Source organism: Corvus kubaryi, unplaced genomic scaffold (genome assembly GCF_017639235.1).
Source record: "Corvus kubaryi isolate FWS band 111438036 unplaced genomic scaffold, C.kubaryi_AGA036_p1.0 132, whole genome shotgun sequence".
NCBI lineage: Eukaryota > Metazoa > Chordata > Aves > Passeriformes > Corvidae > Corvus > Corvus kubaryi.
This window is the reverse complement of record NW_024580666.1, coordinates 2970875-2996840: the sequence shown is the minus strand read 5'-3', so window position 1 is coordinate 2996840 and position 25966 is coordinate 2970875. Positions and strand designations below refer to the sequence as shown.

General features: G+C 44.1%; 1 protein-coding gene across 3 annotated transcripts in view; it reads right to left on the bottom strand.

The window, feature by feature from the left end:
* Window positions 1–6134: 6134 nt before the first annotated feature.
* Window positions 6135–25966, bottom strand: part of LOC121665567 — a 45150-nt gene continuing 25318 nt past the window's right edge. The window contains exons 2-3 of one of the 3 annotated variants that reach the window (XR_006016408.1): window positions 16015–16216; window positions 6135–11224 (exon numbers count right to left, since the gene is read on the bottom strand). The gene's annotated coding sequence lies outside the window, so the exon portion shown is untranslated. Of the gene's footprint in view, window positions 11225–16014; window positions 16217–20814; window positions 20925–25966 lie in introns of those variants that run through there. The other 2 variants (XR_006016411.1, XR_006016410.1) reach the window with 2 other exon arrangements.

Genomic DNA, 25966 nt, shown 5'->3' with positions numbered 1-25966 from the left:
TGTTTTGGACAGTCGCTTCTCAGGTCTGACCATTGCACGCGCTCCTGCTGATGTCTTTGTGGCTGCTGCACCTCGAAGAGCTGCCACTGTGATTTCTGAAAACCACACCTGCATCCCCCACCCTGCTAGTCCCGATGAAACTCATTAATGGCAAGTCATTTGTCATGACGTAACGTGGGATGAAAAAGATCTATTTCTGGTGGTCGCACACGCCTCCCTGCTTGGTGATTAGTGTTTAGCATCTGGGAATGAAACAATCTGGGAAAGCTAAGGCATTAGCAAGTGGATGGGGGTGGTCTCCACTGTGAAAAATTATATGTGTACTGAAGTAAGTGGATAAAGATGCTTTTGAGGTTCCAAACATTTTCCTACAGGAATAGAAATGATTGTGAAAGATGAAAATCAGGAAAAATCATGTAACAGGTGGCTACTGACATCAGCAGATAAACATGAGTGTTAGTGATTTTAGTCCTTCCTCTGCTGTTTGTGAAGGTGCCAGAGCACAGCTCTGTGGGTCTCCTGCATAAAACCAGCCACACAGTGTTTCCCTGCATTTTGTCCTCATGGTGAGCCCAGCAGTTTGCTGGCATTCTGCTCATGCTTCACTGGGAAGAATGCAGTTGTAAGTTCTTACATCAGTTTTTTGTTTTTTATTTTTTTTAACCTGGCTTCAAATTCCATTTCTTTATATTGTGTCTTTCCCTACCAAGAAAGTGGGGTTTGCTATGTGACACAATTTCCTTCTGAATGAATTTCTACTGCCAGCAAGCCAACTCAGCCTTCTTTTAAAAAGCTGAACACTGACCGAGAGATGCTGCCTCTGATCTGTATTTTTCCGCACATTCTCCACTTTTTTGGTGGTTTTGGAAGTGTTGATCCCAGACCAAGAGCCATAGTCCACAAGTGCTGTCTCTACTTCCTTGCCGCTTGGTGAGACTCCATTACACCCTTTTCATCCTACAAAAGCAGTAGGGGCAGAGACAGAGATCTTTCCTGTAATGAGAATGCACAATTCTCTAGCTGCATTATGGGTTTGTTTTTACAATCTTTTTTTCTTTAAAAACAGGGTCTTGACTGCTGCTAGAAGGAAAGTTTCAAACAGATCAAGTTTTCCTTGGAAATAAGCTATCTAGCAAATTTTCTATTTGTGACAGGTTCTTAGATCAACATGCTGCTTATCTGATAAAACTCTTATCAGAGACAATTTGTGGCATGTTGCCCCAGTACCATGGTGCAGTCCTTTTAGCTTTACTCAACTGCGAGAAGACAATAGAAGATGACACTGCAAATAGTAAAGAGCAAATGCTGACTGTGTGTAGGTATCTTCAGAGTATCATTCCATAGTTTGAACAAACAGTCAAATACCTTCTGACAAACAAGCAAAAGTTGGCAGGAGTTAATGGTACCTCTGGAATAACAATGTGCTGTGGGAGTACTGTGAAGCATCCTGAGCTGCACAACTGTGGCAAAATTTATGGTATCTGCTAGACAGAAATAGTTTGTTCATGGATTACTGAGTCTTTTAAATGATCTTCCTCTGGGCCCTGCCTCTTGACTAATGCCCACAGGCAAAGTACAAAGAGAATAAAAAATATGCAAACTAGCAACAGTGATGCTTGGTATAACTGCAGGATATACTAAAGCCTGAGTGAAACAGTTATTCCTTTTCAAATATCTAAATATTTAATGCAAAAAGAATTCCAGTTCTGATGGGACCAAATATATTGAAACAAATCACTAAGTCTTCTGCATTTCACATTATTTCATAATTTTGCTCTAAGCAGCTGCTTCAATTAATGAGTCATCATCTTTGGCAAAGTAAAATTTGGCAAAGTAAAATTATCCCAACAAAGCTCTCCTGAATATCCATTTTGTAATTTAAAATAAGGTAGCAATTCAGGTTAATACTTTGGTCAAAACAGCCCAATATTTTGCAGTGGTAAAATAACCTGCAGAATAGAAATGATCATTCCTAACCACTACTAATGAGAAAGAACAATAATTCAAGTCTACGAGCTGTTACACACAGAGTATCCCACAGATAGCCCTATGCCTAGTGTGTCTGCTGATGTGGGTACAGACACATCTCTCTTACATATGTATAGCTTCAAACCTGTGGAGGAAAAGCCACTCTGATGTGACGCCTCTCTTCCTTCCTCCTCATGTTCCTCCAGACTCAAAAGCTGGAAAAATACAGCAGATCAAGCATGATAATGTCAGGGATAAATAACATTAGGAAGTACAGACTCACTTGTAGGTCTTCCCTAATGATCAGAGTGGGACTTCCACAAAGTTTTGAGAGGTATCCCCCATGCTCAGATGATCCATGTTTGACAGCATTTCCTCAGCATCTGGCCTGAAGCACTCAGCCTGAATGCACTGCCTTCCCACCCCCAAACACTTGTCCCCCACTAACAAAAAATGATCAGCATTTATTGCAGTGTTGTCCATAATGGATTTAGGCTGCTGGTGTTCTGGGAAGCAAGACTCCACAGTCTCTTACTGCTCCCCTTTTTAGGATCATTCATATTGCTGCAGTACCTTGGGATCTGAGGATCTCTTGGTCTTGCTGTCACACACACACAAGAAGGCAACATCATGACCTCTAGGATGCTTATTATTGAAGTAGATACCATAGGGTAGAGGCAAATGAGCTCATGTGAAGTCCACATGGCAAGCTGGATGCAGAGATGATCAATGGGACCAGAGTTTCCATTATCCCATGCCAGTGTTCTGAGCCATTGGGCCCAGCATTCCCATCCTTAGTGCCTTCCTAAAATCCTTCTTCCATCTGCACCCAATGTGGTCTAGAACAACAGGCATCACTGCTGTAAGACCTGATTTCTTGGTTGCTTCCTCCTCTGACAGTGGCATTCAGATCTTCCCCTCTTAGCATTGCCTGAGACATTTGTAACTGGAGTCACCATTCAGGCAGCATCAAGCACTGCTGTGCCTGCAGATATCATGTTCACCCTCTGCCCCAGCATCAGCCCCTCTCCTCTCTCCCTCAGCAGTGGGTGCAACTTTTCAACAACAGTGGCTGAAAAGTGGCCCAGTGGAAAAGGACCTGGGGGTGCTGGCCAGCAGCAGCTGAACATGAGCCAGCATGTGTCCAGGTGGCTAAGAAGGCCAATGGCATCCTGGCCTGGATCAGCAATACTGTGGCCAGCAGGACTGTGCCCCTGTACTCGGTACTGGTGAGGCCACACCTCGAGTGCTGTGTCCAATTCAGGGCCCCTCAATTCAGGCAGGACACTGAGGTGCTGGAGCATGTCCAGGGAAGGGCAATGGAGCTGGGAAAGAGTCTAGAGGGTAAGTCCCATTAGAAGCAGCTGAAGAAGCTGAGGTTGTTTGGCCTTGAGAAAAGGAGGCTCAGTGGTGACCTTAACACTCTCTACAGCTCCCTGAAAGGAGGGTGTAGCCAGCTGAGGATCAATCCCTTCTCCCAGACAACCAGCAACAGGACAAGAGGACATGGCCTCAAGCTGCACCTGGGGACATGGTGGACATGAGGAGGAATTTCTTCACAGAAAAGGTTGTTAAGTATTGAAATGGGCTGTCCAGGGAGGTGGTGGACTCACCATCCCGAGAGGTGTTAAAGAAATGACTGGATGTGACACTTAGTGCCATGGTCTAGTTGACAAGATGGCGTTTAGTCAAAGGTTAGACTCGATGATCTCAGAGGTCTTTTCCAAACTACTTGAATCTGCAATTCCATGATATATTCCTGATCCTAGAGTTCATTTATGGGGTCTAAGGGCATAAACTGGTGCAGCATTTACATTCTCCCAGAAAGAACTGGACTCTAAACTGGAACTATAAACAGCTGTGATTTGGTTCTAATTTAGCTGCAGCATTTTCTACTAACCTTATGCTGATTTAAACTGAGAAAGTAACTCTGAGTACATTTGGACCATGCTACTAACCCAATCTAGGCCTAGACGTCTTTAGCAGGGATTGTCACCTTGGACCCAAGGTGGCTTTAACTCAAGTAGTTCTTGCAGTCAGCTGTGGAATTTCTGCTCTGCAGTCTCCTGTGATTTGGGGTCTAAGTTTGGAAGTCACTACACCTAGGATGTAAAATCACCTGTGTCTAAGAGGTTTAAATACAGGCATTGTGGAGGCCTTTCCATGCAGGAGAGTTTTCTCAGAGCAAAACATTCCTGATGCACTCATCAGCTTCCTGAACATTCCTTTGATAAATTCATGTAATCTGCTTTAGAGCTGACCCAGAGGTTTTCGGTGTACAGTGCCTCATCTGCAAGAAGAATGGCCACAGAGGAGCCTTAATTAGGTGTGTCTTTAATTATGTATTTATTCAGAGCACACATTCATTCTCATTGTATTCACTGAGCTTTGGTCAAATCCCAAGTCATTGTCTGCTTGCACACAAGTATTTACCCAAAGGTATGGGTTTAAACTGATTAACTCACACTGGAGCAAGTCACTGATATTGGCTTAATACCTCACTCAGAAGTACTCTGAAGTTGGCTAAGGTCTTGTACGGATCCTCTTCTTTGAGAGTAAAGTGTTTGCACAGGGGCAGGACTCGGCTTTACTGGGTTGTACAATGGCTGAGTCGAGCTGATACCAGGCTGGCTGAGGTGCATGGAAGCAGCGTGTCTGGAAGCAGGCTGCTGGACAGCTGGAAATGGAGGACCTCAACTGCATTCCTGGTAGTGGAGACTGACTTTGCTCTTTCAAAGCTTCCAGCAAGATAATGGTGTTTTAGATCAAGGTGAGCAAATGCTGCTTGTACCTTCCCCTGGTGTGACGTGTCCTTGCCCTGTCCCAGAGCAAACTCATTTGCTTTGCAAAGCTCTCAGAGATGCCTGGAAGTGGAAAGGGGTACAAACCCACCCCTTCTGACCCAACTCCATTGCTGATGAGCCACACACACACACACACACACACGTTTTCTGCCACTGGGGTTGCCTTCGCGCTTAGTGCTGCCTCCTGACTAGTTTAATCCTCCTCATGCAGGAGAGAAACCAGAGCAGCAGAAGAAGCACCCAGCTTTATTGGCCCCATTTCTTCCTTCAGCTTATCAACAAATGAACTCCCAGTTGGCTTTATTTGACTTCTAGGGTTTATTGGATTTGTTGCTTCCCTTCTTCATTTTCATATTAAAGGCTAAGGTTGGGCTGTGATCCTGCTACTGTAGCCTCCAGCTCCTGAACTGATCCTACCAACTCTAATTGCTCAGCTGCCTGATGTAATCACCAGGAGGTGTATTGTGTGTGTGGCTACAGGCACTTCATGTTTTCTCCCCAGCCAGATGAAAAAAAAAATAAAAAAGAAGAAGAAGAAAAAAAAAAGAGTCAATTGGCTCTAGGTCTGTCAATAGTGACTAATCAGGTGCTGTACAATTAATTATGAAGGGGTGTCATTTTAAAACAATTCTGAGGTGGGAAAGAACAGGCCTGGGCCCTTTACCTGCTGGCACTGTTTGTGTTGCTAAGCCAATCCAGGCTGCGTCCTCTATTTCATTTACCTTTTAAACTATTGCCCCCGCATAAGTAAACACTTTCTATAAAGTGTGTGTGTGTGCATGCATGTGTGTAAGTGGGTGGAGGGTGATCTGGGAAGCTCTCCACCCTAGAAAAGAAATTAATGATGGGGAGGAAAAAAAAGAGAGCAGCATAATTTGGCAGTAATTTCTCAAGAACAGCAGGAGATAATAGCAGGTGGATGAAACAGGAATAGGATGAAACAGTCTGGGGCTGAATCCCAGTAATCAAAATAGCTGTGAGATACAGAGATGGAGGTGAGAGATGTCCCTGCAACACAAACACCGCGAGCAAGGAGCCTGGGTTCCCCAGCAGCCCCCTGCCAGCACGGTTCAAGGGGGCAAATCCCTGTCCCACCTAAACTGGCTCACCCAGGCTCCACTCCCAGCAGTGGCCAACACCTCCCACCCACTCCCCTGGGGATGTGGCTGAAGAGAGCAGGATGGCGTTCCTCCTCTTCACCCTGCTGGCAAAACAGAACCATCCCTTGCAAACCAAAACTCGTTTTTCAAGGAGGATGGCAAAGGAGCTGCTACTGTCCAGTGCCAGGCTTAGGGCACTGACTGGTGAAATTACGTGAGTGTGGAGGGGAAAGAAGCGCAGCCACAGAAATGACAAAACAGCTTGTAGAAACAAAGTGACAATGCTAAATGACTAAGCTTTATTTTGAGAGCTGTCAGTCATTGAGACTGTGATGACACCGTGTCTGTTGCCTGGAGGGGTAGAAGGGATGGGCTGGAAATGTGAATCCAAGACGCTGGGGGAAAGCCTCTGCTGGAACCACCTCCTTGAAGATGCTGACTGCAAGACATCTTCTGGGATGTGGCAAGGGGCAAGCGTCATGGTGTCTAGTAGAAAAAATTAGAAATGCCCTGTCCAACCATTTGGCTTGCTAATACAAAAACTCCAAAAGGCCCTGTGGTCAAAAATTCTGCCTGCAGCACTTGCAATTCTGTTCAATGGGCAAAAAAAAAGGTAAATTCCTGTGTATGTGAGAGTGTATAATTGCTGACATTTCTTTTTACTATAATAATTGTAGAATTAGATGGATTATTCTGGATAAAAATTTATAAGCAAAAATATTTTAGTTCTGTTTTGAACTTTTCAAAATCATGCATGTTAACTTTGTTCCCCAAAATTAGTCTTCTTCACTTTACTGGTTAATATTTTAAATTAAAACATATTTGATCAAAATGCACATTTATTTCATCTAGTTAGAAGATTTCTAAAACCTTATTCAAAGTTATTTTTACAGCTTTGCGTGTATTTCAGGATCATTGCTGGCAGAGTTCCCCTCTCCCCAAACTTCAAGAAAGCACATTACATTGTCTTTGTTAACAGTGAAATATTTAGTACCCTTAACCTCTGTTTCTGTCAGCATTTTGATGACAGCAGCTACTGGATCCCAGCCACAGCATTTCCTTGCCCTGTGTCAGAGGACTTTGAAATACGACGTGAGGAGGTTCAGTTTGTTGGGGCTATGCAAGGCAGGGGTTGCCAGCCTGGTTTAGGTCAGGAGTCTGTTCAATCCTTTGTCCTGGTTTTGAAGCCTCAGCAAGTCTTGCACCAAGAGCAGGGAAATGCATGGTCCAGGGAAAGAGCTTTACCCTGAGTCATCCCGAACCCCAGTCAGTCCCTGCAGAAGGGCACCGTGGCGCTGAGCAGTGACTAACCCGGGGTTACACGGCAAAGCAAAATTAGCAGCTGTAAAAGTGGAGGTTACAACACAAACATGTGCTCAGATACTGGTGTAATGAATGTAGTATAAATATTTACATGTATTCCTACATCTTATTCTTAGACTCATCATTCTTATGTCAAATGGTTTACAAAAGGCAAAACTATATTTCTGTTACTGGCACGGCTTCATAATTCTTCAAGTTAATTAAGGCATCTAAATGTGCTTCATGTCTTTCACCTCTGCTTTGTAAATGGCACAAACCTGAAGGTAATTAAAAGCTTGTAATATCAGTGACAGTAATGGCAGTTCAGGTGTCCAGCCTCAGGGAAAAGCAGCAGCTCTGAGTGTCATTTGTACACCTCCAATGAACAGATTGTTGCTTGTATCGTGTGTGCAGACATCATGAAGGGAAAGAATTAATTGTGGTTTGGGATCTCTTTGTACTGAATGTGGGGGTCCAGGTGCTGGTGTAGATGCTGGGTGGTGTCCCACGGATGGGCTGTTGTTGTGCTGATGGGTGCCCAGGGATACAGAGGTGCCTCTGCCAGCTGTGGTGTCAGCAAGGGGCCTGTGGGTCCCACCTTCCCAATATAGCTGCAGTACTGTGCAGCTTGTGTTGGCCCAGAACACCTTTTATTGCTCTGATTCTTCCTCTGTCTGGTGCCTTTATGCATAAACTGTGTTACTGCCTGCACAGGCAAGGGAGGAGAGGGTGGCCTGTCCCCAGCTGGGGTGTACCTTTGCAAAGGGGATAGGGTGAGCAGGCAACTGGGTGCCACGCACAGCAGACGTCTCCCTGGGGGCCTGAGGGTGGGCTGCCTGTGGTGGTCCCAGAGCCTCACTGGCGACTGAGGTCTGCTTGGTGCCAGGTGGGGAATCTCCCTTTGCCAGGGGAATCCCTACCCGGCCACTTCATAGTGTTTTTAAGGACAGCAAGGAGCCTTATCACGTTTCCACATCTGCTCCAGATGCTTTGCATTCCAGCAATGCTCCACAAAGGTGCTGAACCCTACAGCACGTCTCCCAAGAGGGCTCACTTCTCGACACCTCGGCAGCTGTCAGCTTCTTGCATGCACCCAAGCCAAGGGGAAGGGAATGGCCCTGCTCTCAAGGATGTCCCTGCAGAGCTGACAGCAGGTGACACAGCCCTGCCCCTCACCCGTGTCAGAGGGACCGCGTATGGCAGCGGGTGCTGTGTGTGCAGGAAGGCTGGACTGCATGCAGCCAAAGTTCAGGCAAACAGTGGAGAGCAGAAATGGTTTCTGACCCAGTGGCACCAAGGCTGCTTTGGCCACTTTTGGGTTTCACCTTGAAGCACAGCCAGAGCACAAGGCGCTGCTGGCACTGGAGTCTCTGCAGCGGGGTATGGCTCTCAGGCAGTGCTCAGCTCCCAGAAGAGGGAATAATTAATAAGTGCCTCTCACAGCATTTTCCAACGTGCTAATACCCATCAGTCCCTAGCCAAACCCCAGTGCTTTGCCATCTCATTGCTGTGTGGGTTATCAGCATGCCCTGTCCTCCATCTCTCTCCTTCTATCTCCCACATCTGTGCTGTTTCAGAGCTTCTTTCTCTTTAAGAGGAAACTCGGCGGAAGCCTAGCTATTCAATATTGTTTCATATTATTTGGTTGTGAAACAATTTAATTTGTTTATGGCTCTAAAGGTCAGATTTGACTGTTGCCCAAATTTCTAAAGAATAAAGAATGCATCAGGCTGAATGGGACTTCGTGGCATGATCAACTGGAGAAAGAGAAGGGGGCTAGTGAGAATATTTAACTGCAACAGCAAGGCAAACTTACCTTCAGCTCAGGTTTAAAAGCCTAGTCAATCATTACACATTTTTTATTATTTACTTGGTACAAAATCTCCCTGGGTGAAGAAGTAGAAAAACTCACAGGCCACACTCTTTTCACATTTTTAGTAGCTTGCTCAACATTTTTTTTTCCCTCTGTCTCAGGACAGTTAGAGTGGTATGGGTTGCGATGGTGCCTGTGGATAGATGAGAATAAAGTGGAAGCACATTGAAGTTGTAGCTCCAAGCAGGGGTGTTTGTAACAGTGAAGAGAGAAGGGCCAGCCAGGGACTTTGAGAAGGAAGGTAATTCTCACACAGTCATCAGAAGACAAAGGTTGCATTTACACCTGGCCAGAAGGTTTAATCATCTACTATTTCCAAACATTGCAGGCTCACAATCTGTTGTGTCTGAGATCATAAAACATAATCACAAACTGGAGACAAGAGACCTGGGGCTTGATTGACCAGACCTTATCTTTTCTTTTTCTTCCTTCTTATTTTTCACTCAATTTTCTGCCTTTTTCAGCGGGGGGAAAAAAAAAAAAGAAAAAAAAAGAAAAAAAAAAGATGCTTTGCAAAGAACTTGCTTTGATCAGAAAATTCTTAATGCAAAAAAATTCTGAAACCCAAGGATTAATGGGCAATTTTCACTTGTGTCAAGAGCATTTGGGAGACAGATCACCTGCTTGCTAAGATCTCCCTCCCAGGCTTTCAGGGAAGAGAAGAGAAATTGTGGAAAAGGGACTAAAAAGAGAGAAGTATTCAAAGAGAGCCAGGTACAAACCTCTCATAGCTTAGTTTTTCCAGGTCCTACCACAAAAACAGCTAACATTCAACCACCTGAAACACTGGGTGTAGGTGGCTTTCATCTGTCTTTGGGGGAAGGGTAAAATTACGGTAACATTGAAAGAGAATCTGACAGTAAGGGGAGGGTTTCTGGGTAATGTTAGCCACATTTTTTCAGTTTGAGACTGTAATTGGTTTCCTCTGTACCTATGAGGTTGGTGAGGAGGTTTATCAAGCATGATCAGTGACTCCCATGGCAAAGAAAGTTTGGGGCAACATCACTTCTTCTTCCCTCACCCCATTGCCTCTGCAGGGTCATCGCTCTTTACTGTTTGCCCATGGCCAGGCTTGCAGAGAGGAGCCGGGTGTTTCTCACCTGATATTCCTGATGGTTTATAGGAGAAAGGGTGGAAGGGCCGTGTCCCAGCCCCGGCTCCAGCCTGGCTCAAAAGGGTTGTGTCGGCATCAGGGAGGGACCCTGGAAGAGATGATGGTGCTTTGCACCTTGTTTGTGTGTTACAGTGTGGACTCATCAAAGCGCCTAGTGCTGGGAGGAAGAACTGGCCCTGTTGAGATGAAGGGTTGCCCTTGCTGACTTCAAAGGGGGCTGAATTTAACCCTTTGATTTCAGTGGGGTTTGAGCTCCTGGTTGGAGTTAAGCACGTGCTGTTTCAGGATTAGGACCTTCCTCTCTTTGTTTGAAGGGGGAAATAAATAATCCAGTTGATTTGCAGTATTTCATCAGCTACCTGATGATGCCTCTGTGTGTTTTATGACTGCCAGCTCTGTAACTTCCCGTCCTCAAAAAACCAGAGTGGGAGCAATAAGAGCTTCCCCAGGAGAAGTTCATCAAACAAGGCAGGCTGGAGAGCCATCTGCCCCTGGCACTGCCGGGTGCCTTCGCGGTGTCCCTCGCCTGGCTAGGGCTGCCTGCCACCTGATGAGAGTGGCATCTTTGATGTCGTCTAGGGCAGCAGCCATACCCAATTGCATAATCAAGGTCACTGGAAAATTACACAAAACTTTGCCCAGGTCTATTGGGGAAAAAAAAAAGCGAAGCACTTGCAAAAAAAACCCCTAACCACCCAAATTTCTGCTCATGACACCAACTTGCTACTCTGCGTGAATGTCACATACGGTGCCAAGCTGCCCCCTCACACTGCCCTGTAAGCATTGACAAAAAGTAATATTGTCCACATTAAGGCAATTGCAAATTTTCCCTGGTAGCCACATGAAGTCATCCCTGTGGTTTTCCCTGTCTTTCCTTCAGCTACAGTTTCAAGTAGATAACAATGATGTGCAAATGCAAGAAGTAATAATCTCATGCTTTGCATTGCTGGATGCTGTCCTTCTGAGGATTTTAAGACTCAGGGTGGACAGTATGGTTTCACATGCCCTTAGGAACTATCAAGTCTTTCCAAGGCTTGATAGAGAAAACAGTCAGCTTGAAAATCTGTAAATGAAAATAAAAGAAGAAAAAGATTCAGAATTTATCTTCAGAAAAAGAGAATTCTTAGAGAATTTTCCATTATTCCTCCAACATTTTTCCACTTCTGTTTGTGAGGAAAAGAATCATGGACTTTCTTTTTCTCACAAACAGAAGAGGAAGAACCTGCAGCGTGAAAGAAGCCAAGGCTAAAAAATAGAGTAAGAAAAAATTCCTGAAATTTGAAGCACTTTCCTTTTTTTATACCAAAAAAAAAACCTGAAAAAAAATGCTTCTGAATGCCTTGCTAGGCAGGTGCTGTGTGTCAGGGAGGGTGCAGGTCCAGCCCTGTTTGCCCAGCTGGACTAGCAAGGGCCATGTTTCCTGGTGACCTCCTGCTGTCCATTCAGTGGGGACATCCTGCTGGTGTTACACTACCAAAATGTATGTGTCACAAAGGTCCAGGTGGTGCTGGGCAAGGCACTGTAATGCCCCTTTGAAAATCTTACGCCTTTAACTCTGTAACTCTCAGAATTTACATTTCTGACTAGCCCCTCTGTCAGCCAAGTAATTTCTGAGTAATTTGAGTGTGTCTCCTTCCAATTTCTGTCTTGCCAAAGCTCATCTTCTTCAAGCCTTTCCCAGCTTCCTGAGGATGGTTTGATAGCTGTCAGTATTTCTGGTCATGAGAATATTGTGGCAGAACTTTTAAGCTTCTCTTTCCATAGACCCAGGTAAATGAATAATTTGAAATATCTGCTGTTTCATAGCTTCTAGACTTCAGTTATGTTAGAAACAAAGCCCATCTTTCCCAACCCCCCCCCAGTGGAAGGGCTCTCTCCTTCCATTCTTCAGATCATACATGGCACAATGATTTGAGTCTGTCACCTCAACTTTAAAAGTTGGAAAGTTTAATGAACCCTTTATCCTATTTTTATTTGTGAGGAAGCTGTTAGTAAACATCCCTATGGCTTTCCTAGCCAATGTGGCATCCTCTAAAAGACAAATCAACCTCCTTAATCCCATTCTTAACCAGAGGACTTAATTGAAGTATAGGAATTGAAGGGAGGGCACAGTCCATCCTGTTGGGTTTCCCTTGTGCTCTTGTTTTTCTTTTTGAATTGACACGGTGGGTAAAGATCCTCATACTCAGGACACTGACAGTTGTAGGGTTGCACTGCTTATATTACCTCTGATGGCCACTTTGTTTTGTCTTAAGTGGCTTAAATGTCCATCATCTGATTGCATGCTGCAGAAAGAAAATAAGAAGATATCCATCCTGGAGAGCTCCTATATGCCTGTGGGCACCTCCCCACAGCTGGCAGGAGTGCAGCCAGGCATTCCACTTGATGTCACCCACCTGTTCCTCTGTCACCAAAACATAGTCCCTTTCCAGTTTATTAAGGAATAAGACTTACATTACAACTGACAAAGCATGTAGTAGGTCAGTCTCTCCAAGAACTTTTGGTTCCTTGCTCAGGAATTTGATGGAAGTTAAATGCTGGGGGTGGAAAGCAGATAGGAGCTAGCACATGGAGATCTTGTTCTCCCTTTATTAAGACAAACTGCAGCAGGCCCAAGGAAGTGCCTTGTTTGACATTTATTTTGTCCAAGGGCTGCTACATGTGGTTTAGCCCTTGAAGGCTTTTGTCTGCCCTCCAAGGAATCGCCTTGCCCCTGTGGAAAGGGCTGGGTTTGGGGCTGGGTAGCTGGGAGCTACACAGAGCCAGCAATGTCTCCATCTGCCCGTTCTGGCCACAGGGTGGAATTTCAGTGAGAATTTGCAGGAATCTGGCTAAACCCGTGCCTGGCCCGTTGGGATAGCAGGGTGGCTCTGGGGCCATGGGCAGGGCGGCAGCCTGGAAAGCCAATAAATTCAGGAACTCTGCTTGCTTGGCTGCTTTGTGTAGAGATGTAACAGTACCAGCTGGGATATACCCCTCTCGCACATACCTCGAGCCTTTACTGTCACCCTCACAACATTTCCTGGATTAGTAGAATGGCTCTTCAGCTATAATTTTTGTTGAAATATCTTGCTTTAAACCTAGAGAGCACCAATGAAGGCCTCAAATCTGTAAATCAGCTGCACTTTGGAAAACAAATCATTGCAGTGGAGTTTTGCCAAGCCAATTTTCTGTGCTCATTTATTATGTAGTTTTCACTTTATGAGCTGATTTAAACCAACCATGCTCCAACTGTACCAGTTGCATCCAAGATAGGAGCCTGATTTACACTTTGAAAATGTGAACTGCTCCATGGTTGCATTTCCAGGAGGAAGAAGTGCTACAAAGAGGTCGTTGGGCAGCACCCATAGGCCTTATAGACAAGAGCTTGCAGGTTGCCTCTGCTTGTCTGCTTGAGCTGGTGAGCTGTTATTAGTGAAGGGAAACCTATGATGTTCCCATGTGCTGCAGAAAAAGTGGTGTCTTCCACGGAGAAAATTACAAGACAGATCCAACTGTGATTGCCCAGTGGGAAATTAGAAGATAAGAAGGTAGAGTGGAACGAGCATCTATGAAAATAAAGGGGCACATGGAAAAAAAGGGTAGCAGAGGAGAGACAATGGAGATATGGCATTAACATCTGCAGTCTGTGAAAAGGCAGTGGTGGACAGGCAGCATATGTGGCCTGTGAGAAGAATGGGAAGAAAACAGTGGAAATTTTTAGACTTATTTAAGTGCCCACATAAAACTCAGCTCAACAAAATTGTTCTTTCACCCAGGATGTCTGCAGGAGCAGTGTGAGACTGTGTGTCTTCACCAGCTCTGTAACAGCTGTTAGGGAAGACAGCAATGGTTTTTAGTTTTTGTTCTTGGCTTTGAAGGTTTCTGTAATTCTGTGGTTTCCTATGGTAAAGTGAGACAGATTTGGCAAAAAAAAAAAAAGCTGGATTCAAACACTTAACCAGCACTGCTAACAAATGTTATTAACCTTAGTTATTTATTTTTTGGAAGTTAGCCTGCTAGAAAATCTTTCCCATTTTTAGCCTTCCCAACAATTTTTTCCCCTGGTATCCCTGTGAGATCAGAATTTTTTTTGATTGCAGTAGTGGGACTGAGCTTCACCTTAAGTATCTTTGTTCCAGTTACAAGCAAGGCAAGTATGAAGGAGGAATTGCTGTCATGCAGTGCAGTTTCCACACCATTTTTGCAGTTCCTGTAAGTCTGTGTAATTACAGAGACTTTGGGATGAACCCCACATATCCCTTCCTTGCTCATGTGAAAGCTGTTCAGGCTGGTTGAAGGTTATTGTAATAATGCCATATTGGCATGTTAAGAAATATCTTTGACTTTCTAAGAACACACAGTTATTTATATCTATCATAAAGCTTATTTTTAAAGAAGAACTTTTCTTCAAAGGCAAAATGGGCTGCCTTTTTATTAATATTACAGCCTCCTTGTTTTCCCATCTTGGTGAGCAAAAAATGTCACCATACAGGGAATAGTCTTACGTACAGAAATATGAAATCCAGGACTGGTATATGTGCATGACTGAAAAAAAAAAAGAAGCTGGGTTTGTAAAATTCTCTGATTTCACATTTGTCCACTCATAGATTAAGAAGATTTAAAATAGTTGAACAGATTCACATAAGAACAATTGTTATAGCCTCTATCAAAACAGTACCATTGATATCCTCTCTAAAATGCTTTATGCTGCCAGAAGCAGAATGAAGAAGCCTTTGTCTAAAATCACACTGAGTCACCTGTACTAAGACTGTGTAAAATGCTTGGAAGGGCAGCTGCTGGAGGTGATGGAACCCTGTGTATTCCAGCTTCTGTGAAATTCCAGGTACATTTCTCCAACAGTGACTAACAAGAATAGATGCCCTTGACAAGCTCTTTTATGTGGATAGCAGTTAGGAATGGCAATTGCCGTAGTTGTTAATCTGAGTGACATTTGCATTAGCCCATCTCTGATGTTCCTTCTGGTACTGCAATTCCCTTTCATGTAGTCAGAAGTATGTATCATCCTTCTAGGGAGGTGATCACAATCCCGCAGTTTGGGTATGTCCTTCCTTCAGGTGGATCCCCTTAGAGATTGTTATCTACATTTCAATGCCTCCTTCCCCCCTGCAGCTGTGAGAATCTTGAGCCACATCTTCCTAGCATCTTCCTTGCTTTTAGGATTTCCAAGAAGTCATCCTGGTGGGGTATCGAGGAACTGAATGTGGTGCCAGGGGTGTTGCAAGTTCCCCAGTGAGAAGACCGACTGCATTTTACAAGAGAACGGTTGTGCAAGGATGGGCAGGACAGATGGCTGAACCTGCAGAACGAGTTTCAGCCATAAATGCTCTGAACACCGTAAATGTTCGGTGGCTTTTCTTTTTTTCTGTTTGAAAGCTGAAATATATTTGGGAAGTACTTGTTCAAACTACAGACTCAGTCAAATATTAACAAGTGGAAACTGAGCGGGGGGAAAAAAAGATACTTTGAAGGGCTCAAGCATGTGTGGGTTCTTGCTGTATTTGCCTAACTATAATCACTGGGGCCACACTTGCGACAGGCTGAAACGTTGCTGTGAATAGAAAGTATACCATAAGGGTTCTCAAATATGAAAGTGGGGCTGGAACAAAGAGCAGGCACCAGACAGACTTCCCCTGTTAACGATTGCTGGCCTGTCACCCTGGTGCCAGCAGTCTCAGAAATCCCGTCGGGAGCGGGCGGCCCTATCTCGCCCAGTGTGACGGGGCTGCTTTGAAACCCTGCCCACAGCCTCGCCGAGTTCCTCGCTACCGCCTCGTCCCGGGGGAATGAGCTTTATCTCTCCGCTTTTAAGAGTGTTTGCTTTAAAGATGATTTACCACACTTGACAATTACCGAATTTCCTAAATTCAGCCTGAGGTATTGTTGTTGTTATGTATTTTGCACCGTGCAAAGCAGCGCCTCAGCCGCAGCCCGCAGAAGGTCACCATCTCCCGGTGTGCAGCAGGTTGCTCTCAGCTCATGCTGAAGGTCCTCCAGGGCTGCTTCCCCCTGCAGTTCTGTGGCTCGGGATGTCAGTGGAGACATGAAAACCTGACTGAAGGGCAGAGGAAAACAAAGCTGTAACCCATTCTTGCAGGAGCATCAGCACACTACTGAGTTAGGACTCCTCTTGCTGGTGTAGCAGGAACAAACACAGAGCTGAAAACACTCCATAAAGAGTTTTCAACTTTTTTCTTTCCTTGCTCTTTTTTTAACCATATTTGATATTTTTAATCAATGGGGTAGCACCTCCAAAACAATACATATGGATCAGTAATGAATGTGATCCATTTGGTGCTAATGTGATTTTCTTTAATGATGTTGTTGCTGACTCAAGTGCTACAGGAATGCTCTTCCTCCGCTCAAAAAAAGGAGTTATTGTTTCATTTATATTTCGTTGGGAAAACTACCAAAACCCTTATATTAGAATATTTGACTACAGTGTTAACAACATTTCTCTGGACTGCTGCTTAATATACTTTTATTATTTGCTTTCCATATGTTGGTTCTTTTAATCTGTACTTATTAAAGTCTTCCATGTTTCAGTAATATTGTCATTGTGTTTCTTTTGAAGAAGGCAAGTGTGTGTACTGAAAGATTAGATTATCCTGTTAAAGAAAAAAAGAGAGAGAAAAGGGAGAAATGTCTTCAAAATGAAGTACATCAAAAGTAAAAGTAGGTGACAAATGTTAATATTTGCAAAGTGCTTCTGCTTTGATCCTGCATTTCTATTTCTTTAAGAGCTTGACAAATGTGTCCTGTGGTTTGGCTCAAACCTCTTTGCCTAGTGCTTTACTTGACCCACAATCCATTTGAACTTCTACTTGTTTTTCCTTCTGTCCAGGAGGCCTCTGGACTTGAAAAAGGCTAGTTCTTATCTTCCACTTGCTGCTGTTCAGAGAAATAATTTTTAATTTTTGGTTGGATTAGGTTATTGTGTCTGTTTGCTTAGGCAGTTTCTAAAGAGATGTTCACTTTGCTGTTATTTGGGATGGTTCCCTTTCCATTTCCATGCCAGTAACAGCTATATCAGATCAGAATCTGGTTTGGCTGATTGACTCTGGCACCAGATGTGAGGAAGACATGGATGCTGGAGTGCCTGACTTGGATGGCAGGCTGCCACTTCATTTCTACAGCACAATTTCCAGGCGTGCTGCATCCAGTACCTGAGCTTACAAGTATTTAGTAGATCAGACACTTTCAGGGGCTCTGGACTGGCCACAGCTGAGTAAAATGCACATGGCCCCAAACACCCATCTCAGTCTACCTGCTGTGATCCCAACCCCAGTATTGTCTGCAGAGTGTCTGATCTGCTCCCACTGTGCTGCTTGCACAATCTCAGTATTGCCCAGCTCAGTAAGAGCCATCCTACCGCCCAACAGCCTGAGCAGTCTGGAAGATGCTTCTACAAATATGAACGTTGGCCATAAAAGCTGACATGTGATTTACAGCCTGTTTTATAGCATCAGCTCCCTTATTCCCCCTCGAGAACCCCTCCTCCAGAGAAACCATAAGCCATAAACCACAACTGAGGGAAGCATGGAGTTTTGAGCTGCAGTTTCAGCCAAGTAGGCCAGGAGGAGCAGCATCTGCCAGCCATCCTCCCTGCAGACCACTCCACCAGCTCCAGGCACAGGGGCACTTCTCCATGTCTCTTCCTCAGGAGCTTTCTCCTGTCCTTAAAGCAACAGAGAATAAACCATAAATCAGAGTAGGCGATGACTGCTTATGTGTCAGTTTGAGAAGCACCCCCCTACAACCGAGTGTGCCCCCATGGTAGTGGTGCCCCTGGGCCTTGGGTGCTGACAGTGAGGTTGATGCCATTTATGCTGCTCCCAGGTTTCAGAACAGAATACAGAGGGCTCCCATGTGCTGTGCATTTGCTTTCTGGAGACAAGTTTAGGATATTAATTACATTGCAGATGTGTGGCTCCTCCACATGGCACTCAGCTTCTGTCCCCAGAAAAAGCTATTGGCAGAGTGAGATCAATTCCACTGCCATTGAAAGAGACATGTGTGTTTTGAATAAGTGTGAATGTAGGGAAGAAGGGAAGCTCACTTTTGGGAGCAACAATTACAATGCCTTGCTTAACTGGAACAGTTAGGCAGGATGTTATAACAATTGAAACCTTTGCAGCTCCATTTCTTGTCTTTAATGGGAGTATGACACCTGCCAGCTCTCCATCTGTTTCCCTCTCCTGCAGAATGCATGCCATCAAGTGAGTGAAGAAGAGAAGGTATGCAGCAGAGCAGATCAAGGTCCAGATTTTCTCAGGTACAATTGTCTGTCAATTAAAAAAACCCAAATAAAGCGCATAAAAAATTCTGAGAATGAGGAAAACTGCGATGATGGCACTCAGAGATTCAGAAAGAGCCTCTCTGGGTAAACACTTCAACATCATAGCAGCCTCCTTTGTGTTTGTCTATCCCTTTCCATTCACTCATTTTTCATGCAGACTTATTTCCTTTTGCACTTAGAATTATGTGACTCCTTTGCCTGTGAGCTGTTTATCTTCTAATACTATACCCATAATAAGGCACTCTGCCTTTCCTGGGGTGACAGAATATTTTTCTTCTGGTGAGAACTATTTTTTTCATTAAAAAAATCCCCAAAACAACAATAACAAAAAAATTCACCCAAAAAACAGTACCAGGATTTTGCACCTTTCTTATTTCAGGGAGTATCTGCAGCCAGATCAGCTATTACTTTCCAAAACTGTTTTCACAGGCATTTCCTGAAGTCAGACTATCAGATAAAATGCTGACTTTAGCATTTTCTTTATCCTCAGCCTAGGGTATTATTTCATTACTCTTATTTTTGCAATTTCTCTCTCTGGGTTTTGCTGATACCACTTTTGCCAGTACCTGAGGAGTTTTGGTGCCTCTGTCACAGAAGCTGTGCATGTCTCTGCTGGACAGATGCCCGAAATTGCTTTATGAATTATAGCCAAAATAAGTTAAACCTCTAATCACAATTAAGGAATGTATTTGCTGGGGGTTTTTTTGGTTTGGTTTGAGGTATTTTTTGAAAGACAGTCTTTGCAAGGATTCCTCTGCTTGGAGGATGTCTCTGATGGAGAAAGGCTGCGGTAATGTCTCTTATTCCACCTTTCAGTATGCAGGAATCCAAGTGGACAGTAGAAATAACTAATTTTTGGTACTGTGGTGGGGTCCTCTCCACTGGCTTGCCAGCTTTGGAATGTCAGAAATATTGCCACTTTACCTCTGAGCAGGTCCAGTCAATCTTTAACTATTCGATTCCTTCTGAGGCTGGAAGTCTGCAGTTTTCTACAATGGTTATCAGAATGCAAGAGGGTGTACAAAATTACTCCTTAAACACAATGCTGCTTTGTGGGGAGTAAAACACCCAATAAAATGACCCAGACCGTACAAAATGGAAGATGTAGAAAAATATATTATAATATTAAATATTTTAGTAATATTATTTCTCATCATTATATTTCTCATCTCGCCAGTAGCCTTCTCTTATGCTTTCTCCCCACACTGTTAGGTTGATATGCAAATTTCCTTGCATTTCCTGAGGAGAAGACCAGGCATAATCCTTGTTCCAGGACACCTGTGCAGTCAGCAATAATTGGTTGATTTGCATGAAGATAGAATACATCATTGCTAAAGGGAAGGATGTACATGAGGTTGAGAGTCCCAAAAGGCAGCCTCTCCAAGGATCTCCTCTTTTTCTTGGACAGATGACATCCTGCATCGTATCTCTGAACTATGAGCTAATGGAAAATGCGCCATGTAGAAAATGAGACATTTTTAATAACATCTAAGCGTCTGGATCCCAAGGGTGGGAATTCATTCCACTTGCTTGAAATCTAGATGTTTCATTTCAGCTAATTGTCCTAATTATGATGGCCATAGAGATTTAATATCAAGGAGTGATTTAACGTTTTTTAGTCTGGACACTTCCATGAGGCAAAAAAGGACAGTGAGGGATGCAGTGAGAGGAAGAGTATCAGGCATCTCTCTGAAGATCACCCTCTGAAGTGCTTGTGCTCTGCATGCCTGCACTACTGCTTCTACTTAGCACTGGCATTTGTTACCTCCTCCAAAACCAAACTGGCACCTCAACACTTCAAATTCTATTGCAGTCTTGATTTCCTAGTTCTGGCTATGACATTTCTTGTGTAAGTAAGTTCTGTAAGTGCATGTGCGGGCTGATGCCCTCCATGGAGAAGGACCAACTGGTTGGTGTGTGAGAAGAATTCCTGTGCCTCTGTGAGGTTATTTTTCTCCTCTGGGTCTCCTATTTCAGCCCAAGCACGGCCCTGCTTGGTGGGGAGGTTCCCAGCACCATGCCTCAGACGGATCTAACCCAGGGCAGCTGTGGCCATCACAGAGGAGCCCTGAGGCTGCGCTCACGTTCACTGGCTCTTCTAGACGCTGTGCAAGACAGGGAAAGTCTGTCTTTTGCTTTTGTACTTGGAGAAGTGTGAGTGGCTTTTTGCCTTGGTGTGAGCAGAGCCAGGAAGCCTCTGGGGAGGATGGAATAGCAAGAAGAAAAGTCCGTGCAGCAGTTTGTGGAATGGAAACTGTTACAAGTTGAGGTGGTTCAGGGTTGTTGCAACACTTGTCAAGGGTAGGAAGCAATACCTTGACCCTTCCCTAGTGCTGCTCAGTCAGGTGCTGATACAGTGATGGATGTTACTTATGCAGGGATAAGGGGGAGGCAGGAGGAGGGCCTCATTCTTTCCAGAGAAATATGTCAGGAGAAAGGTGCAGATTTAGCAGGTCTGGAAACGCTGGGCAAGAGCAGGAAAGGATAAGCATGTCAGAAATCATGTTAAGAGGAGGCAAATGAGTACAGCTTAAAAATAAGCAAATAAGCAGAGTTAATCTAAAAGCCCAGACTTGAACCAAGCCTTCCTTTTTTTTTTTTTTTTTTTAAATTTGAAGTTTACCTGTGCATAGATATCTTATATGAACTATTTTCCATTTTAAGGAAGGGGGCCATTTCTGGATCTGACCACAACTGGCTTGCAAGGTATAGCACCATGGAATGTTCAGGCAAGATTCGTAGCCTGCTTCAAGGTGGGAAGAACCAGAAATCACATGAGGACTTGTGATTTTTAGTTCCATTTAGTTCCATTCTGGAGACACAAGAAATTTTATCTTGATCCAGCAAGACAAGTAGCTGTGTCTGACTTTCACATGTGTGAGTAGCTGCTTTATTTTTGGGCCACTAATGCAGAGGCTCACCGTTACAGCAAGTGTTGCATAGTTAGAGAGATACGCCACAAAATCCTTCCTTTGTGAGATCCTGTTAGGTATCCAGGTGTTCGTGAAACATCCAGAGTGAGGTGAATGCCACCATCTTGTGAAGTTTGTTCTCACCTCAAGCTGCCTGGGTTCAATCTTTTGCCCAATAAGATGAGACTAATATAAGTTATGCAAGTAAAACTAATTTCAGTTTACCAGCCGCTCGTGTAAAGCCTGTTGTTGCCTTCATACAATTAATTGGTAACCAGCAGGGCTATCTGAACCTTGTCCATTATTTGAGGTACCTGCATATTAGCATTAATCATAGACTGATCAAGACAAATCTTAAAAGGAATGGGGAAAAGATGTAATCTTCTGCCAGTCCCTTCTGATGTTAGTTTATCTTTCTGTTTGATGTCAAAGACAGGAGGCTTGTTTTGCATTGTTCTCCCCTGTAGATGACTGACATAGGCAGTGTCCATCATCAGCACAGCCATCTTTTATGCTCTTGCCTTTCCTGAAATTTGCCAAAGTGGTGGCATTTAGGGCAGGAAGTCTGCTGTTGTGCTCACAAAGTGGAGTCATGGTGTGCCCTGGCATTCCTCTTTGCTCCCTTATCTTCCATTTCCTGCCTTCTGTTGCATTTGGAGCCAAGGAGCTCAAATCACCTTCATTTTCCCAATCTGAGTTATAAAAGTTACCTCTTCCAGTTGACTGCCTCCTCAGAAATGAGCAAACCAGTTCTGCCAAAGAGCAAGTGGTGGAGGCTGTAAGGGAAGGTCCTGGGCAATCTGGGGCTTTTTATTCAAGGCTCCTGTAACCCTGTCAGGAAAATGGTCATCATGGCCTTTATTTTGGTCATTAGTGTGGCCACAGACAAAACCCAGTTTGCCACAGATCTTTCTGTTTTTTGCATGAGAGCTCTGGGAGCCTGGTATTCTGCCTTGCCTAGCTCTCCTGTGCTTTGAAACAACAATATAACATAAAAAAAAAAAAAAAAGAGGGCTTTTTTTCCCCCCAAGAATAAATGGCCTTCCATGAAATATGTCTGAAAATTTCCAGGAGGCCCTCTTGATTTTAACCCATCACACCCTACAGACCCAGAGTTTTTCTACTGAGAGCAACTATGAGATTTTCTGTCTGCTTTGCTTTTTTCTTGCCTTCCCCCACATCCTCCATTTTCCCTCTTGTATTATTACCTTAAACAATGCCTTTTTGGAAAGCATACCCTTTCCAGAGGTGCTTTGTTAAAAAGCAAAACAAAAACACAAACCCAACAGCAAAAGCCAAACTTCCCCGAAATTCCCACAGAAACAAATAAGACAGCTTTGAAATTGTAAAGCACTGGCACACAGTGGGTGCCACTGAGCCCAGATGTTACAGCCCTGGCAAACCACAGTTGCCCTCCTGTTGCCCTGCTGACTTCGTTTCCAACTTCCATTTGATGCTCTTCCATTGAGCCCTAAGGTTTCCAGGCTCAAGTACCAACATCCACAGAGACCTGCTAACTGGCAGGGAAAGATGAGTGTGTACAGAAATACTGCTCCCTCTGCTTCCTCCCTCCCTCTGTGTCTTGGCATCTAAAAGGGCTCCCGAGGGACGTAGCTACAATGAGGAAGGTGCATTAGACACTGTGTGCTCTTAAGTGTGTAGACAAAGGAAAGCTCAGGAAGGCCCTGCTGAGCTGGAGCAACTGGCACGTATGGGGATGAGGGATTTTTTTCCACAAACCAGGAGCTGCTGTTCCTCCTCCCTCAACCCTCATGACCCTTCTGGGAAGAAAAAGAGTAGGTGCCCCACCTGCATAGTGCCACATGCCCTTAGCTAACCCTCAAACCTTTTTGCAGGCAGAGGACAGGTGAGCTTTCCCATTCCAGGCAGGACCCTGGAGCTCCCTCTCTCCCTGCATCTTGACTACAAGATAATTATCTTGTGGTGGGTGTACCAAAATAACTATGCCATGAAAAAGTGTCCTCTTTGCACTGCTCAGTGTTCATGAAGGACAGACAGATGAGGGGCAAGGGGAAAACCCCCCATGTATTCCTTCCTCATTTCCTTTCAAAATTGCTCATGACTCTTAATGTTACAGCCTCACCAAGTATTTGGAGACTGTTTATAATCTAATCTTTGGAAGGACCTTAGGACTACTGGATTTATAATATCATTACTTCTACAGGAATTTCTGTATTTTAAACTATCCTCTGGGCCCAGAGCTGTATAAAGTGTTCACACACTTTCATTGTGTTCTGGTTAGTATGAATATGTGTTAATTTTTTTTAATGTCCTGCCACATCTGTGGTGTTGATATCACAGGACCGATTTCTATTGCCAGATACCCCTGGGTAAAGCAGCTTGTGTGAGTATCTTGCAGCACATGCAATTTGTGTGGAGGGAATTTTATGTGACCTTCTTTGCATTGTCCTACCGATGACCCCTTCTGTAATCAGGCAGAAATCATGCTCCTGAAGAGTGGGAGGTATTACTACTTCCATGCTGGTCTGTTCCTGGGCCCCTGCTGCACAGACATTGCCAACAGTAACAAATTGCTCTGAGTTATGTGCAGGGGTTTAGTGATGTGGACTAGTTATTTATTAGAGAGGGAGCTGAGACATCAGCAAAGGGAAAAAGACTAAATAAAAGAAAAATCCCCAATCAAATGAAGTGAAGCTGCCTCATCAGGCAGGCTTCTTGCAAAACTGCTTTCTCTTCTGGATCACACCTTGTTTATCTAATGGGGGCATCACATGCAGAGTTTTGAAAGTAAACCCCTTAAAATAAAGGAATTTCCCCAAAGTCTGTGGATAAAAGTGACAGAGTTGGACTAAACTGCATTTCCAGAGGTGGCAAATCAGTGATTTATTGTTTCGTTAGTCACAGTTTCCTAAGCACAAACCTGTTGATGATACTGATTGCCTTGTTCAGAGGCACCTTTTGAAGATATATGATAAAGATAAGGGACCTCCTCCCACGCACTCGGAAAGAGAAGGCAGCTCCAGAAGAGTGAGGGCCCTGTCTGCTAAAAGCCAGACCAATGGAGGTCACTGAAGAAGCATTCATTGCCAAGAAAGTCCTGTGTTTGTTTTGACTTGGGAAAGAAACTTCGAAGTTTAACACCATGTGTCTACAATGTGTACTTTCCAAAAATGGGAGGAGAGATCTTTATGGTGATTCTTTAATAGTGATATTGATGTGCAAAAGAGATGCCATTAGACTATTAGTCTGCAAACATAATTAAGTTTCACCCTCATCGATTGAATTCAGTTTGCCCAGAATAGGTTTCTTGCTTTTTTTCTTCCCTTCAGTTACTTAATGGTCACCCATACTAATACTCCAAACATTTTCCTGATGCAGAGTCCTGAAGAGCTGGAGGTGCTCTGGAGAGGACACTGTCAGCTCCTGGGAAGCAAAGGACTTCACAGTCAGAATGAGATGTGACAGCAAAGTGACCCAGACCTGGAAAGATCTGGAACAGAATTGGTGGGAAGAAGTGTTGATGCAAACTCCAGAGCAAAAGGCAGGCTGTGCTGAATAAGGGCCTCTCAATTCCTGGGTCTCTGACTCTTCACCAGAGAGATCTGTGCTTGTCTGATGCACCAGAGAAGTTAAATGTGTTTTTCAGCAACTGTGGCACATGTCCCCAGGAACAGATACCCAAGGAACTGGTGCTATTTGCTAAAGTTATCCCTCAAAAATCCTGCAGCACATTGGGAAAATGACTTCCCCAAGGATTTTTCCATGAAGAGAGAGAACTAAAGTAGACAGTTACATTCATAAATAGATGTTGATCTGTGAATTCTGCTGGGAAAAAAATAAACCTGACTTTAAGAGTGGCTACAAGGTGGGTTCGGGTCTACCTAACCATTGTGGGAATTGTGTCTTCAGGATAAGGGTTTGAAATAAGAAGGGAGATTGGCTTGGTTCAGGTAGAATCACCTCCTTCCCAACAAAAAAAACTGTGACCCTGGGAATCGATGAGTCTTTCAGTTATGAGCTTCAGAGGGGCTGAGAGCTGTACCTGCAGGGATTTGCTGCCAAGACTGCAAAGCCAAATGTTGCTCTCCTGTTGGCCACCTGTATGCAAGGCAGGGACTGTGTGTGCCTTCCGTGGGGACAGCCACTAGCAGACCTCTTATTTGTGAAATTTTTCATTCTGTAAAAATAGAAATACTTTTTTTTCAAAAATTGCTGTTTTAATTATGGAGTTTTTAAACATTGCATTGTCTTTCTTTTCCTCTTTCTCTTTTATTTTTTTTCCATTATCTTTTTTGCTGAGTAGTGTAATAAGTAGACCTTTTTGATCTCCCTCCTTTTGCCTCTCCCTGATGTTTCAACATTTCCTCAGCTTTGGAGGCTTAGTGACCAGATAAAGCAAAACTAGGTGGATTCTGGATATGTTTCACTCACCAGAAAAGAAAGGTCTGGGGAGGAGGGCAGAAAACTTTTCCAAGTGATTTACAACAGCTCCCAAAATCAGATGAAAATAAAATCTGGTGAGACCTGAAAATTAAAAATAACACTGAAAGTCCAGCTCACCCCTGAGATAGTACTTCTGTTATTTGGCCACCTAGAGCAGCAATGCTCAAGA